This window comes from Pseudophryne corroboree, unplaced genomic scaffold (genome assembly GCF_028390025.1).
Source record: "Pseudophryne corroboree isolate aPseCor3 unplaced genomic scaffold, aPseCor3.hap2 scaffold_99, whole genome shotgun sequence".
Lineage (NCBI taxonomy): Eukaryota > Metazoa > Chordata > Amphibia > Anura > Myobatrachidae > Pseudophryne > Pseudophryne corroboree.
Genome location: NW_026970570.1, coordinates 833,427 through 847,287, shown reverse-complemented (window position 1 = coordinate 847,287; position 13,861 = coordinate 833,427). Strand labels below are relative to the sequence as shown.

General features: G+C 45.8%; 13 non-coding genes and 1 pseudogene across 13 annotated transcripts; 5 read left to right on the top strand and 9 right to left on the bottom strand.

The window, feature by feature from the left end:
- Window positions 1–2,426: 2,426 nt before the first annotated feature.
- On the bottom strand, window positions 2,427–2,568 carry LOC135049546 (U1 spliceosomal RNA; annotated as a pseudogene).
- A 152-nt stretch (window positions 2,569–2,720) lies between these two features.
- Window positions 2,721–2,884, bottom strand: LOC135049081 (U1 spliceosomal RNA). Its single transcript, XR_010240850.1, has one exon. It is a non-coding gene; the product is annotated as a U1 spliceosomal RNA (small nuclear RNA).
- A 615-nt stretch (window positions 2,885–3,499) lies between these two features.
- On the bottom strand, window positions 3,500–3,662 carry LOC135049509 (U1 spliceosomal RNA). The gene has a single exon (XR_010241256.1). It is a non-coding gene; the product is annotated as a U1 spliceosomal RNA (small nuclear RNA).
- Window positions 3,663–3,814: 152 nt separating this feature from the next.
- Window positions 3,815–3,978, bottom strand: LOC135049409 (U1 spliceosomal RNA). The gene has a single exon (XR_010241166.1). It is a non-coding gene; the product is annotated as a U1 spliceosomal RNA (small nuclear RNA).
- A 671-nt stretch (window positions 3,979–4,649) lies between these two features.
- On the bottom strand, window positions 4,650–4,812 carry LOC135049580 (U1 spliceosomal RNA). The gene has a single exon (XR_010241317.1). It is a non-coding gene; the product is annotated as a U1 spliceosomal RNA (small nuclear RNA).
- A 152-nt stretch (window positions 4,813–4,964) lies between these two features.
- LOC135049316 (U1 spliceosomal RNA) lies at window positions 4,965–5,128 on the bottom strand. The gene has a single exon (XR_010241077.1). It is a non-coding gene; the product is annotated as a U1 spliceosomal RNA (small nuclear RNA).
- A 671-nt stretch (window positions 5,129–5,799) lies between these two features.
- On the bottom strand, window positions 5,800–5,962 carry LOC135049461 (U1 spliceosomal RNA). The gene has a single exon (XR_010241214.1). It is a non-coding gene; the product is annotated as a U1 spliceosomal RNA (small nuclear RNA).
- A 153-nt stretch (window positions 5,963–6,115) lies between these two features.
- Window positions 6,116–6,279, bottom strand: LOC135049215 (U1 spliceosomal RNA). The gene has a single exon (XR_010240982.1). It is a non-coding gene; the product is annotated as a U1 spliceosomal RNA (small nuclear RNA).
- Window positions 6,280–6,950: 671 nt separating this feature from the next.
- Window positions 6,951–7,113, bottom strand: LOC135049518 (U1 spliceosomal RNA). Its single transcript, XR_010241265.1, has one exon. It is a non-coding gene; the product is annotated as a U1 spliceosomal RNA (small nuclear RNA).
- Window positions 7,114–7,257: 144 nt separating this feature from the next.
- On the top strand, window positions 7,258–7,373 carry LOC135049056 (U5 spliceosomal RNA). The gene has a single exon (XR_010240825.1). It is a non-coding gene; the product is annotated as a U5 spliceosomal RNA (small nuclear RNA).
- A 270-nt stretch (window positions 7,374–7,643) lies between these two features.
- LOC135049049 (U5 spliceosomal RNA) lies at window positions 7,644–7,759 on the top strand. Its single transcript, XR_010240818.1, has one exon. It is a non-coding gene; the product is annotated as a U5 spliceosomal RNA (small nuclear RNA).
- A 286-nt stretch (window positions 7,760–8,045) lies between these two features.
- Window positions 8,046–8,161, top strand: LOC135049062 (U5 spliceosomal RNA). Its single transcript, XR_010240831.1, has one exon. It is a non-coding gene; the product is annotated as a U5 spliceosomal RNA (small nuclear RNA).
- A 274-nt stretch (window positions 8,162–8,435) lies between these two features.
- LOC135049091 (U5 spliceosomal RNA) lies at window positions 8,436–8,551 on the top strand. Its single transcript, XR_010240859.1, has one exon. It is a non-coding gene; the product is annotated as a U5 spliceosomal RNA (small nuclear RNA).
- A 275-nt stretch (window positions 8,552–8,826) lies between these two features.
- Window positions 8,827–8,942, top strand: LOC135049154 (U5 spliceosomal RNA). Its single transcript, XR_010240921.1, has one exon. It is a non-coding gene; the product is annotated as a U5 spliceosomal RNA (small nuclear RNA).
- Window positions 8,943–13,861: the final 4,919 nt, after the last annotated feature.

Genomic DNA, 13,861 nt, shown 5'->3' with positions numbered 1-13,861 from the left:
GAAAAATGCAAAGGTACAATACAGCTTTTCCTTGCCGATATCTCTCTTTTGCAAAGAGCTAGGCATTGGAAAATTCAGGGCTATAACGTGTAGATGAAGCACTAACAGTAGGCTTTAAAATTTTCATTCTAGTGTCTTTCGTTTGGGAGAAAAATGCAAAGGTACAATACAGCTTTTCCTTGCCAATATCTCTCTTTTGCAAAGAGCTAGGCATTGGAAAATTCAGGGCTATAACGTGTAGATGAAGCACTAACAGGAGGTTTTAAAATTTTCATTCTAGTGTCTTTCGTTTGGGAGAAAAATGCAAAGGTACAATACAGTTTTTCCTTGCCGATATCTCTCTTTTGCAAAGAGATAGGCATTGGAAAATTCAGGGCTATAACGTGTAGATGAAGCACTAACAGGAGGCTTTAAAATTTTCATTCTAGTGTCCTTCGTTTGGGAGAAAAATGCAAAGGTACAATACAGCTTTTCCTTGCCAATATCTCTCTTTTGCAAAGAGCTAGGCATTGGAAAATGCAGGGCTATAACGTGTAGATGAAGCACTAACAGGAGGCTTTACAATTTTCATTCTAGTGTCTTTCGTTTGGGAGAAAAATGCAAAGGTACAATGCAGCTTTTCCTTGCCGATATCTCTCTTTTGCAAAGAGATAGGCATTGGAAAATGCAGGGCTATAACGTGTAGATGAAGCACTAACAGGAGGCTTTAAAATTTTCATTCTAGTGTCTTTCGTTTGGGAGAAAAATGCAAAGGTACAATACAGCATTTCCTTGCCGATATCTCTCTTTTGCAAAGAGATAGGCATTGGAAAATGCAGGGCTATAACGTGTAGATGAAGCACTAACAGGAGGTTTTAAAATTTTCATTCTAGTGTCTTTCGTTTGGGAGAAAAATGCAAAGGTACAATACAGCTTTTCCTTGCCGATATCTCTCTTTTGCAAAGAGATAGGCATTGGAAAATTCAGGGCTATAACGTGTAGATGAAGCACTAACAGGAGGCTTTAAAATTTTCATTCTAATGTCCTTCGTTTGGGAGAAAAATGCAAAGGTACAATACAGCTTTTCCTTGCCGATATCTCTCTTTTGCAAAGAGATAGGCATTGGAAAATTCAGGGCTATAACGTGTAGATGAAGCACTAATAGGAGGCTTTAAAATTGTCATCCTAGTGTCCTTCGTTTGGGAGAAAAATGCAAAGGTACAATACAGCTTTTCCTTGCCGATATCTCTCTTTTGCAAAGAGATAGGCATTGGAAAATTCAGGGCTATAACGTGTAGATGAAGCACTAACAGGAGGCTTTAAAATTTTCATTCTAGTGTCTTTCGTTTGGGAGAAAAATGCAAAGGTACAATACAGCTTTTCCTTGCCGATATCTCTCTTTTGCAAAGAGCTAGGCATTGGAAAATTCAGGGCTATAACGTGTAGATGAAGCACTAACAGTAGGCTTTAAAATTTTCATTCTAGTGTCTTTCGTTTGGGAGAAAAATGCAAAGGTACAATACAGCTTTTCCTTGCCAATATCTCTCTTTTGCAAAGAGCTAGGCATTGGAAAATTCAGGGCTATAACGTGTAGATGAAGCATATCCTACCATCTTTTACTTGTACAACTACTGGAGCTACGTTTGCCATTAATCCAGTGTCCTGTCCATCTTTTGTCCAAAGTGACTCTGGTATCTGAGATGTCATTTCTTCTACTTGGGATGGAGTCCTATTTGTCATAATGGTTTGTGACATTAATTTTGATGGGGAATCTAACATGTCTCGCACTTCCTGAGCGTGATTCTCAGGTATGTCCAAGAATACACCTTCAGGAGTACAATAAATGACGCACCCCATTTTACACAGTAAGTCTCTACCCAGGAGATTGGTCGGTGCCGATGCAGCCAGCAAAAAGGAATGCTTGGTATGTAACGGCCCTATTGTAATCTCTGCTGGTTTGCTAACAGGGTAATGCTGGACTACTCCTGTTACTCCTATGGCTGGAATTGTCCTACCAGTGGTTCTCATGCCCACTGTCGAATTTATCACTGATTTGGCCGCCCCTGTGTCTACAAGAAAGTTTAATGATTTACCAGCTACATTGATTGCAATTTTGGGTTCACTCCCAAGGCTTGCAATCAATTTTACTGGCTGCAGATTACAGGTATGGCCACACCCCTGAAGTATTCAAGATGATTTCTTGCAGCAGCTGGGCACTGTAACAGCTCCAGAGCTGCTCTGTAAGGCAAGTAAAAGGGTGTGGGCCCTGCAGCACTACCTGTAGTTCGCATTGTGCGTTGGAAGGCACAAAGTAAGCAGACGGGAGAAGTCAGGATAGTGCGCAAGGGCATAGAAGGGAGCGGCTCAAGAAAAGAGAAGTGGAAACAGGCAGCAAACTAGGCTGGAGAGAGACCTGAGACAAAGAGATCTAAATTATACGAGAGCCGACCAGGGGAAACACAAATTATGCAGTCAAGTGTCCCACATTTGGGGAAATCGCAGGAGCAGCACACCCAGAGTGCAATGGGTGAGCCTTGCCCTGGGAGAAGCACCTTCATGATCATAGTATCTCACCTGGCAGGTAAGTAGGAGTTGGGCTAGAGCTGGGGAGGGTTGCTGCTCGGGTACCCCCCTGTCAAGTGAAGGAGATCCAACTGAGGCAGCACAAGGGAACTCTCGAAAGAAGAACAAGGCTAGAGGAAAATCTGAGACAAAGAAATCTGACTTTTACCAGAGCTGACCAGAGGAAAGCACAAACACAGTCCCCCACTACCACAAATAATGCAGTCGAGTTTCCCACATTTGGGGAAATCACAGGGGTCAGCATACCCAAAATGCAATGAATGAACCTCACCCTCGGAGAACAATCTTCATGACCATGGTATCTCCTATGCAAAATAAGTATGATTTGGGATAGGGCTGGGGAGGGCCGCTGCTCAGGCACATCTCTGTCAAGTAAAGGAGATTCAACAGAGGCAGCACAAGGGAACTCCCATCTGGGGACAACAACTGCAGGGAGAACACATATTTTCAGATGAACATGGGAGGGCAGAAGGCTGCCTAATACTGAAGCACCCCCAAACAACAAACCAAATGCAACAACTAGTACAAGCATTCCTGGGGGAAGTTCTGCAGAAGACGGATTTGCATACGGTGATGTCATCCAAGCAGTGGGCCAAAGTTTGCTGGAACCCTCATCTGCATATGAAAAGAGAAAAGGGGTATGCAGGGCATGGCGGCCTTTTGCGGCGCTTGGATGACCCTTAGTTCGCATTAAACACCCCCACCCTCCTTCGGTGTGGGGCTCATGTTGGCTATGCCCCAGCCCCTGAAGCATTCAAGCTGATTTCTTGCAACAGCTGGGCACTGTAACAGCTCCAGAGCTGCTCTGTACGGCAAGTAAAAGGGTGTGGGCCCTGCAGCACTACCTGTAGTTTGCATTGTGCATTGGAAGGCACTTAAGAAAAGAGAAGTGGAAACAGACAGCAAACTAGGCTGGAGAGAGACCTGAGACAAAGAGATCTGAATTATACGAGAGCCGACCAGGGGAAACACAAATTATGCAGTCAAGTTTCCCACATTTGGGGAAATCGCAGGAGCAGCACACCCAGAGTGCAATGGGTGAGCCTTGCCCTGGGAGAAGCACCTACGTGATCATAGTTTCTCACCTGGCAGGTAAGTAGGAGTTGGGCTAGAGCTGGGGAGGGTCGCTGCTCGAGTACCCCCCTGTCAAGTGAAGGAGATCCAACTGAGGCAGCACAAGGGAATTCTCGAAAGAAGAACAAGGCTAGAGGAAGATCTGAGACAAAGAAATCTGACTTTTACCAGAGCTGACCAGAGGAAAACACAAACACAGTCCCCCACTACCACAAATAATGCTGTCGAGTTTCACACATTTGGGGAAATCACAGGGGTCAGCATACCCAGAATGCAATGAATGAACCTCACACTGGGAGAATAATCTTCATGACCATGGTATCTCCTATGCAAAATAAGTATGATTTGGGATAGGGCTGGGGAGGGCCGTTGCTCAGGCACATCTCTGTCAAGTAAAGGAGATTCAACTGAGGCAGCATAAGGGAACTCTCATCTGGGGACAACAACTGCAGGGAGAACACATATTTTCAGATGAACATGGGAGGGCAGAAGGCTGCCTAATACTGAAGCACCCCCAAACAACAAACCAAATGCAACAACTAGTGCAAGCATTCCTGGGGGAAGGCCTGCAGCAGATGGATTTGCATATGGTGATGTCATCCAAGCAGTGGGTCAAAGTTGGCTTCAACCCTCGTCTGCATATGAAAAGAGAAAAGGGGCGTGCAGGGCATGGCGGCCTTTTGCGGCCCTTGGATGACCCCTAGTTCGCATTAAACACCTCCACCCTCCTTCGGTGTGGGGCTCATGTTGGCTATGCCCCAGCCCCTGAAGCATTCAAGCTGATTTCTTGCAGTAGCTGGGCACTGTAACAGCTCCAGAGCTGCTCTGTACGGCAAGTAAAAGGGTGTGGGCCCTGCAGCACTACCTGTAGTTTGCATTGTGCATTGGAAGGCACAAAGTAAGCAGACGGGAGAAGTAAGGATAGTGCGCAAGGCCATAGAATGGAGCGGCTTAAGAAAAGAGAAGTGGAAACAGACAGCAAACTAGGCTGGAGAGAGACCTGAGACAAAGAGATCTGAATTATACGAGAGCCGACCAGGGGAAACACAAATTATGCAGTCAAGTTTCCCACATTTGGGGAAATCGCAGGGGCAGCACATCCAGAGTGCAATGGGTGAGCCTTGCCCTGGGAGAAGCACCTTCATGATTATAGTATCTCACCTGGCAGGTAAGTAGAAGTTGGGCTAGAGCTGGGGAGGGTCGCTGCTCAGGCACCCCCCTGTCAAGTGAAGGAGATCCAACTGAGGCAGCACAAGGGAACTCTCGAAAGAAGAACAAGGCTAGAGGAAGAACTGAAACAAAGAAATCTGACTTTTACCAGAGCTGACCAGAGGAAAGCACAAACACAGTCCCCCACTACCACAAATAATGCAGTTGAGTTTCCCACATTTGGGGAAATCACAGGGGTCAGCATACCCAGAATGCAATGAATGAAACTCACCCTGGGAGAACAATCTTCAACACCATGGTCTCTCCTATGCAAAATAAGTATGATTTGGGATAGGGCTGGGGAGGGCCGCTGCTCAGGCACATCTCTGTCAAGTAAAGGAGATTCAACTGAGGCAGCACAAGGGAACTCTCATCTGGGGACAACAACTGCAGGGAGAACACATATTTTCAGATGAACATGGGAGGGCAGAAGGCTGCCTAATACTGAAGCACCCCCAAACAACAAACCAAATGCAACAACTAGTGCAAGCATTCCTGGGGGAAGGCCTGCAGCAGATGGATTTGCATATGGTGATGCCATCCAAGCAGTGGGTCAAAGTTGGCTTCAACCCTCGTCTGCATATGAAAAGAGAAAAGGGGCGTGCAGGGCATGGCGGCCTTTTGCGGCGCTTGGATGACCCCTAGTTCGCATTACACACCTCCACCCTCCTTCGGTGTGGGGCTCATGTTGGCTATGCCCCAGCCCCTGAAGCATTCAAGCTGATTTCTTGCAGCAGCTGGGCACTGTAACTGCTCCAGAGCTGCTCTGTAAGGCAAGTAAAAGGGTGTGGGCCCTGCAGCACTACCTGTAGTTTGCATTGTGCGTTGGAAGGCACGAAGTAAGCAGACGGGAGAAGTCAGGATAGTGCGCAAGGGCATAGAAGGGAGCGGCTCAAGAAAAGAGAAGTGGAAACAGACAGCAAACTAGGCTGGAGAGAGACCTGAGACAAAGAGATCTGAATTATACGAGAGCCGACCAAGGGAAACACAAATTATGCAGTCAAGTTTCCCACATTTGGGGAAATCGCAGGGGCAGCACAACCAGAGTGCAATGGGTGAGCCTTGCCCTGGGAGAAGCACCTTCATGATCATAGTATCTCACCTGGCAGGTAAGTATGAGTTGGGCTAGAGCTGGGGAGGGTCGCTGCTCGGGCACCCCCCCTGTTAAGTGAAAGAGATCCAACTGAGGCAGCACAAGGGAACTCTCGAAAGAAGAACAAGGCTAGAGGAAGATCTGAGATAAAGAAATCTGATTTTTACCAGAGCTGACCAGAGGAAAGCACAAACACAGTCCCCCACTACCACAAATAATGCAGTCGAGTTTCCCACATTTGGGGAAATCACAGGGGTCAGCATACCCAGAATGCAATGAATGAACCTCACCCTGGGAGAACAATCTTCATGACCATGGTATCGCCTATGCAAAATAAGTATGATTTGGGACAGGGCAGGGGAGGGCCGCTGCTCAGGCACATCTCTGTCAAGTAAAGGAGATTCAACTGAGGCAGCACAAGGGAACTCTCATCTGGGGACAACAACTGCAGGGAGAACACATATTTTCAGATGAACATGGGAGGGCAGAAGGCTGCCTAATACTGAAGCACCCCCAAACAACAAACCAAATGCAACAACTAGTGCAAGCATTCCTGGGGGAAGGCCTGCAGCAGATGGATTTGCATATGGTGATGTCATCCAAACAGTGGGTCAAAAATGGCTTCAACCCTCGTCTGCATATGAAAAGAGACAAGGGGCGTGCAGGGCATGGCGGCCTTTTGCGGCGCTTGGATGACCCCTAGTTCGCATTACACACCTCCACCCTCCTTCGGTGTGGGGCTCATGTTGGCTATTCCCCAGCCCCTGAAGCATTCAAGCTGATTTCTTGCAGCAGCTGGGCACTGTAACTGCTCCAGAGACGCTCTGTAAGGCAAGTAAAAGGGTGTGGGTCCTGCAGCACTACCTGTAGTTTGCATTGTGCGTTGGAAGGCACGAAGTAAGCAGACGGGAGAAGTCAGGATAGTGCGCAAGGGCATAGAAGGGAGCGGCTCAAGAAAAGAAAAGTGGAAACAGACAGCAAACTAGGCTGGAGAGAGACCTGAGACAAAGAGATCTGAATTATACAAGAGCCGACCAGGGGAAACACAAATTATGCAGTCAAGTTTCCCACATTTGGGGAAATCGCAGAAGCAGCACACCCAGAGTGCAATGGGTGAGCCTTGCCCTGGGAGAAGCACCTTCATGATCATAGTATCTCACCTGGCAGGTAAGTAGGAGTTGGGCTAGAGCTGGGGAGGGTCGCTGCTCGAGCATCCCCCTGTCAAGTAAAGGAGATTCAACTGAGGCAGCACAAGGGAACTCTCATCTGGGGACAACAACTGCAGGGAGAACACATATTTTCAGATAAAAATCTTGGTCATGCTCTGGTTTCTCTTCAGAACGAACAAATCTTTCGCCTTTTACTAAAGATTTCCGTGGAGAGGAGCAAAACCGAGTTTTATCTCAATTTTTGCATGCCCCATCTTTTTGGGGTTTCTTTTATCGGTTTAAAGATAGAATGAGTGTGCTTTAATGTAAGCTCATTTGCATAGAAATGACAGTAAATGTTTGTTTCTTTTCAAACAGAACTTTCTTGAGCATGCTACTTGCTTGAAAGATCTGGGAGCACATGGAATACAGTACAAACCATGCTTATAGCAAGGAGAAGACAGGTGAGAAATCTGCTTTCTTTCAAATTGGGCGCTCACTTTGATCTGAATGAGGACTGCTGGCACGGCACTCAGGCGACAGGTGGAATCTTGGTCATGCTCTGGTTTCTCTTCAGAACGAACAAATCTTTCGCCTTTTACTAAAGATTTCCGTGGAGAGGAGCAAAACTGAGTTTTATCTCAATTTTTGCATGCCCCATATTATTGGGGTTTCTTTTATCGGATTAAAGACAGAACGAGTGTGCTTTCTTGTTAGCTTTAATGTAAGTTTATTTGCATAACAATGACAATAAATGTCTGTTTCTTTTCAAGCAGAACTTTCTTGACCATACTAATTGCTTGAAAGATCTGGGAGCACGTGGAAAAGAGTACAAACCATGCTTATAGCAAGGGGAAGCCTGGTGAGAAATCTGCTTTCTTTCTTTCAAATTGGGTGCTCACTTTGAGCTGAATGAGGACTGCTGGCATGGCACTCAGGCGACAGGTGGAATCTTGGTCATGCTCTGGTTTCTCTTCAGAACGAACAAATCTTTCGCCTTTTACTAAAGATTTCCGTGGAGAGGAGCAAAACTGAGTTTTATCTCAATTTTTGCATGCCCCGTCTTATTGGGGTTTCTTTTATCAGTTTAAAGATAGAACGAGTGTGCTTTAATGTAAGCTCATTTGCATAGAAATGACAGTAAATGTTAGTTTCTTTTCAAACAGAACTTTCTTGACTATACTAATTGCTTGAAAGATCTGGGAGCACATGGAAAAGAGTACAAACCATGTTTATAGCAAGGGGAAGCCTGGTGAGAAATCTGCTTTCTTTCTTTCAAATTGGGTGCTCACTTTGAGCTGAATGAGGACTGCTGGCATGGCACTCAGGCGACAGGTAGAATCTTGGTCATGCTGTGGTTTCTCTTCAGAACGAACAAATCTTTCGCCTTTTACTAAAGATTTCCGTGGAGAGGAACAAAACGGAGTTTTATCTCAATTTTTGCATGCCCCATCTTATTGGGGTTTTATTTTATCGGTTTAAAGATAGAACGAGTGTGCTTTAATGTAAGCTCATTTGCATAGAAATGACAGTAAATGTTTGTTTCTTTTCAAACAGAACTTTCTTGACCACACTAATTGTTTGAAAGATCTGGGAGCACATGGAAAAGAGTACAAACGATGTTTATAGCAAGGGGAAGCCTGGTGAGAAATCTGCTTTCTTTCATTCAAATTGGGTGCTTACTTTGAGCTGAATGAGAACTGCTGGCATGGCACTCAGGCGACAGGTGGAATCTTGGTCATGCTCTGGTTTCTCTTCAGAACTAACAAATATTTTGCCTTTTATTAAAGATTTCCGTGGAGAGGAGCAAAACTGAGTTTTATCTCAATTTTTGCATGCCCCATATTATTGGGGTTTCTTTTATCAGTTTAAAGACAGAACGAGTGTGCTTTCTTGTTAGCTTTAATGTAAGTTTATTTGCATAACAATGACAGTAAATGTTTGTTTCTTTTCAAACAGAACTTTCTTGACCATGCTACTTGCTTGAAAGATCTGGGAGCACATGGAAAACAGTACAAACCATGCAGTATCACAAGAGCCTTTATTTGATCTTTCATGAAGATAGAGCAGAATTGAGGACACGTCAACAATTTCTGCCAAAGGTGGTTCATCTTTCCACATGGTGCCTTTGGCCACTGACACCTTCGTTGAGTCAAAGTCTCTGGCTGTGGTCAGAACTTTGAAAATTTATGTCACCAGAACGGTACAGATTAGGAAAACAGAGGCTCTGTTTGTCCTGTATGCTCCCAACAGGATTGGGTGTCCTGCTTCCATGCAGACCATTATGCGCTGGATCTGTGGTAAGATTCAGCATGCTCATTCCACGGCAGGATTGCCGTTACTGAATTAGGTGAAGACCCATTCTACTAGAAAGGTGGGTTCATCCTGGGCAGCTGGTCGGGGAGTCTCGGCATTGCAACTTTGCCGAGCAGCTATTTAGTAAACACTTTTGCTAAGTTTTACAAGTTTGATACCTTGGCTGATGATAACCTCAAGTTGGGTCATTCGGTGCTGCAGAGTCGTTCGCACTCTCCCACCCGTTCAAGAGCTTTGGTATAACCCCATGGTTCTTAATGTGACCCCAGCATCCTCTAGGTCATATGAGAAAATAGGATTTTAATACCTACCGGTAAATCCTTTTCTCTTAGTACGTAGAGGATGCTGGGCACCCGTCCCAGTCCATACTGTGTCTGCAGTTATTACTTGTGGTTATACACATGTTGTGTTACGGTTCTGCTCAGCTTTTTGCTGCAATTGTTCATGCCGTTGGCTTGTGTTCTGTTGAATGCCACGTTCTGCGGCATGCTTAAGGTGTGAGCTGGTAAGATGCTCACCTTAGTTTAACAATAAATCCTTTCCTCGAAATGTCCGTCTCCCTGGGCACAGTTCCTATAACTGGAGTCTGGAGGAGGGGCATAGAGGGAGGAGCCAGTTCACACCCTTTGAAAGTCTTAAAGTGCCCATGTCTCTTGCGGATCCCGTCTATACCCCATGGTTCTTAATGTGACCCCAGCATCCTCTACGGACTAAGAGAAAAGGATGCCCTTGTGTACTATCCTGACTTCTCCTCCCGTCTGCTTACTTTGTGCCTTCCAACGCACAATGCGAACTACATGTGGTGCTGCAGGGCCCACACCCTTTTACTTGCCTTACAGAGCAGCTCTGGAGCTGTTACAGTGCCCAGCTGCTGCAAGAAATCAGCATGAATGCTTCAGGGGATGGGGCATGGCCAACATGAGCCCCACACCAAAGGAGGGTGGGGGTGTTTAATGCGAACTAGGGGTCATCCAAGCACTGCAAAAGGCCGCCATGCCCTGCATGCCCCTTTTCTCTTTTTATATGCAGATGAGTGTTCCAGCCAACTTTGGCCCACTGCTTGGATGACATCACCGTATGCAAATCCGTCTGCTGCAGACCTTCCCCCAGGAATGCTTGTACTAGTTGTTGGATATGGTTTGATATTTGATGGTGCTTCAGTATTAGGCAGCCTTCCGCCCTCCCATGTTCATCTGAAAAGATGTGGTCTCCCTGCAGTTGTTGTCCCCAGACGAGAGTTCCCTTGTGCTTCCTCAGTTGAATCTCCTTAACTTGACGGGGGAGGGGCTGCCCGAGCTGCCACCCTCCCCAGCCCTATCCCAATTCATACTTATTTTACATATTAGATCTCTTGATCATGAAGATTGTTCTCACAGGGTGAGGTTCATCCATTATATTTTAAAATAGGAAGGTACAAATTACATATTTGAATTGCATCTATGTGCTGGATTCAAATGCCCCCCCCCTTCCTTTCTCAATTGTGCCCGTCAGCAGCTATTCTAAGGTTGCTGCCAATGGGTGTGACACATTAATTTCTTCTGTGGGGTACACTGGACTCCACAAGGATTCACATTGGGGTGTAGAGTAGGATCTTGATCTGAGGCACCAACCGGCTCAAAGCTTTTGACTGTTCCCAAGATGCTCAGCGCATCCTCCTCTATAACCCCGCTTCCATGAACAGGGAGCTCAGTTTGTAGTTGGTGCCTTCAGTAGCAGGCCACTTAACAGGGGCCTGCCTCAGGCAGCCTATTCTTAGCTATTAATTTTGACAAGAAAAGAAGAACTTGTTTTATGAGAATCTACAAGGGCTGCAGCAGGCTAGGTCTAATAGACATCTTTACTGCAGCTTCATCACTCCCAGCGGCGCTGTATACTCCCGTGCCCTGGTTGCTGGGTCACTGCAGCGGAGGCTCCGGTTTCTTCCTAAGGTCAGTCACACACACACCGCCCTTCCGGATCACGAGGCCGCTGATTAAGGGGAGCGTGGCCGTAGGGGGTGGGCCGTGTGCGCACTGGGGTGGACACTGATTACTGGGCAGCCGCTCCACTAGCCACCAGGTACAGTTAAGGAGCACAGGTCTGGGGGTTTTTCTCCTATATTAACCCAATTTTGTACTGCCCGCAGCGCATTGTGATAGGTAATAGGGCCTGATTCAGGTTGGATTGCAATCACAATAAGCGATCCAACTGCAAAAATTGCTAAGATCATACGCATGTGCCTGCATGCGATCGCCTCTGCCTGTCAATCGGGGCAGGGGGGGAGAGTGGGGTCAGCAACACTCCATTTCCAAGTCAGGGATGGAGCAGTGCGGGGGCAAGGCTTCAAAATGGGGTCTGCAATGGAGGAGACACAGGGGGCGTGGTCACAGCGGCTGTATGACATCACATTCAGCCGCTGTGATCACAAAAATGGTGGCGGCTTCCTGCGCGCACATACAGTCTGCACCAGCAGGAGGCTACACCATTGTTTATGATCACGCTGAACTGCAGTGCGACTGCAATTACAGCATGGTCAAGAAGGGAGGTGTCATACTGGGTGGCCATGCCCTGTCACTGTGCAGGAGCCAGCACCGCTTACACACTAGTCCCCGGGTGCAGCCCCCAACCCCCGGGACACCCGGAGCAATAAAATGTAGATTCAGGCCACCAGGCCACGCCCCTACCTATGAAATCATGCCTCCTTTTTACCATTGCGCTGCTTATTTGCACGTACTGCATTACAATCTCCCTCGCCACCTCTCTGGGTGTCACCAGTGATAGTGACACCTCTGCCATGCTTGTAGCAGCTGGTCCAAAGATCTATGCCTCAAGCCCTGAGTGTTTGGCCCTTGTGACTTGTTGATCATCATAGCGAAGCAGATGCTTACAGAAAACTGCAGGGGCTTAGATTGAAAATAAAAAAAATTGATGGGTATAAGGTAGAGAGGAGCGGGTTCGGTTCTCCGAGAACCGAATTCCCCACGAACTCCACGTGGTTTACACTGGTCTGAGGCAGGCTCGGTTGTTCCCGCCTGACTCGGAAAACCTGAACAAGGGAAAATGTCATCATCCCGCTGTCGGATTCTCGCGAGATTCGGATATTATAATTAGAGCTGCGCGTTGCCGCCATTTTTACTCGTGCATTGAAGAGAGAGCGGAGAGGACGTGGCTATGTTCTCTCAGTGGAAATCTCAATATCAGTGCTCAGTATCAGTGGTTACCTATTGCTGCTCAGTAATACTAGTAGTGTGTCTCTCTTGCTCAGTGTCAGTTCTCAGTAGTATCCTCATCAGTGCTCAGTATCACTGCTCATTGTCTTGTGCTGCATTGTGGTGCTCAGCATACTACAGTACATTACTAATAGTCCAGTGCTGCATCTTGCTGCTCAGTGTCAGTTCTAGTATCCTCATCAGTGCTCACTATCACTGCTCATTGCATTGTGGTGTTCTATATACTACAGTAATATAGTAACATATAGTAACATAGTTTTTGAGGTTGAATAGAGGCAAATTGCCCATCGTGTTCAACCTGTTTTAAGTTGTGATGATTCTACATACTTGCTGAATAATGTTTTATGACTAGTTAGCTACTAAAACTCATGTTACCCCCGGATTAACCATGTTGATATTTTAAGTATTATAACCTTGGATAGCTTTTTCATTCAGAAATGTATCCATTCCTTTTTTAAATCCAATTACAGAGTCCGCCATTACCACCTTCCCTGGCAGGGAATTCCACATCCTGATTGCCCTAACAGTGAAGAACCCTTTCCTCCATTGCGTTCTGAACTTTCCTCCAGTCGCAGCGAGTGACCACGTGTTCTTTTAATAAATAATTCCTCTGATAACTCTTTGTTATGTATCTTTACATATTTGAAGATATTAATAATATCTCCTCTTAGGCACCTCTTTTCTAGTGTATACATATTCAGCCTAGTAAGTCTTTCCTTATAGTCCAGTACTTTTAGGCCTTTAATCAATTTAGTCTTCAGGATCTCTCAGACTTCCATGAGCAGCAGAGTAGTGCAATGGAAGGATGCTGGGCCCATAACCCAGAGGTCGATTGATCGAAACTATCCTCTGCTATGTGCATTTTTTTTTTATAATTAAAGTAATCAAAAACTGGGATTGATATTTTGGCTCTTTTATTTTTACTTAAAGTACAATAACTTTTATCATTTTAATTTGTTTTAATAGTATATTGACAGCATTGTTTTCTTTAAAAAATCCACTTAATTTTCTTTACCCTATTACTGAAATGGTAATTGACAAAAACAAACTACATTGTCATCAGAAGAGCAATGCAAAATGTACAAGTGATATATTAAAATCATCTTCCATCTTGAATTTCAATGATGCATTCGGACAACAATTTTGTGAGAAACATCTTCACCCATAAAGAAAGATTTTCTTAATTCCTTACCTGTGTGCTGATTAGATATTACCTTGTTTTCACATTAAACAGACTTCCACATGAGAAA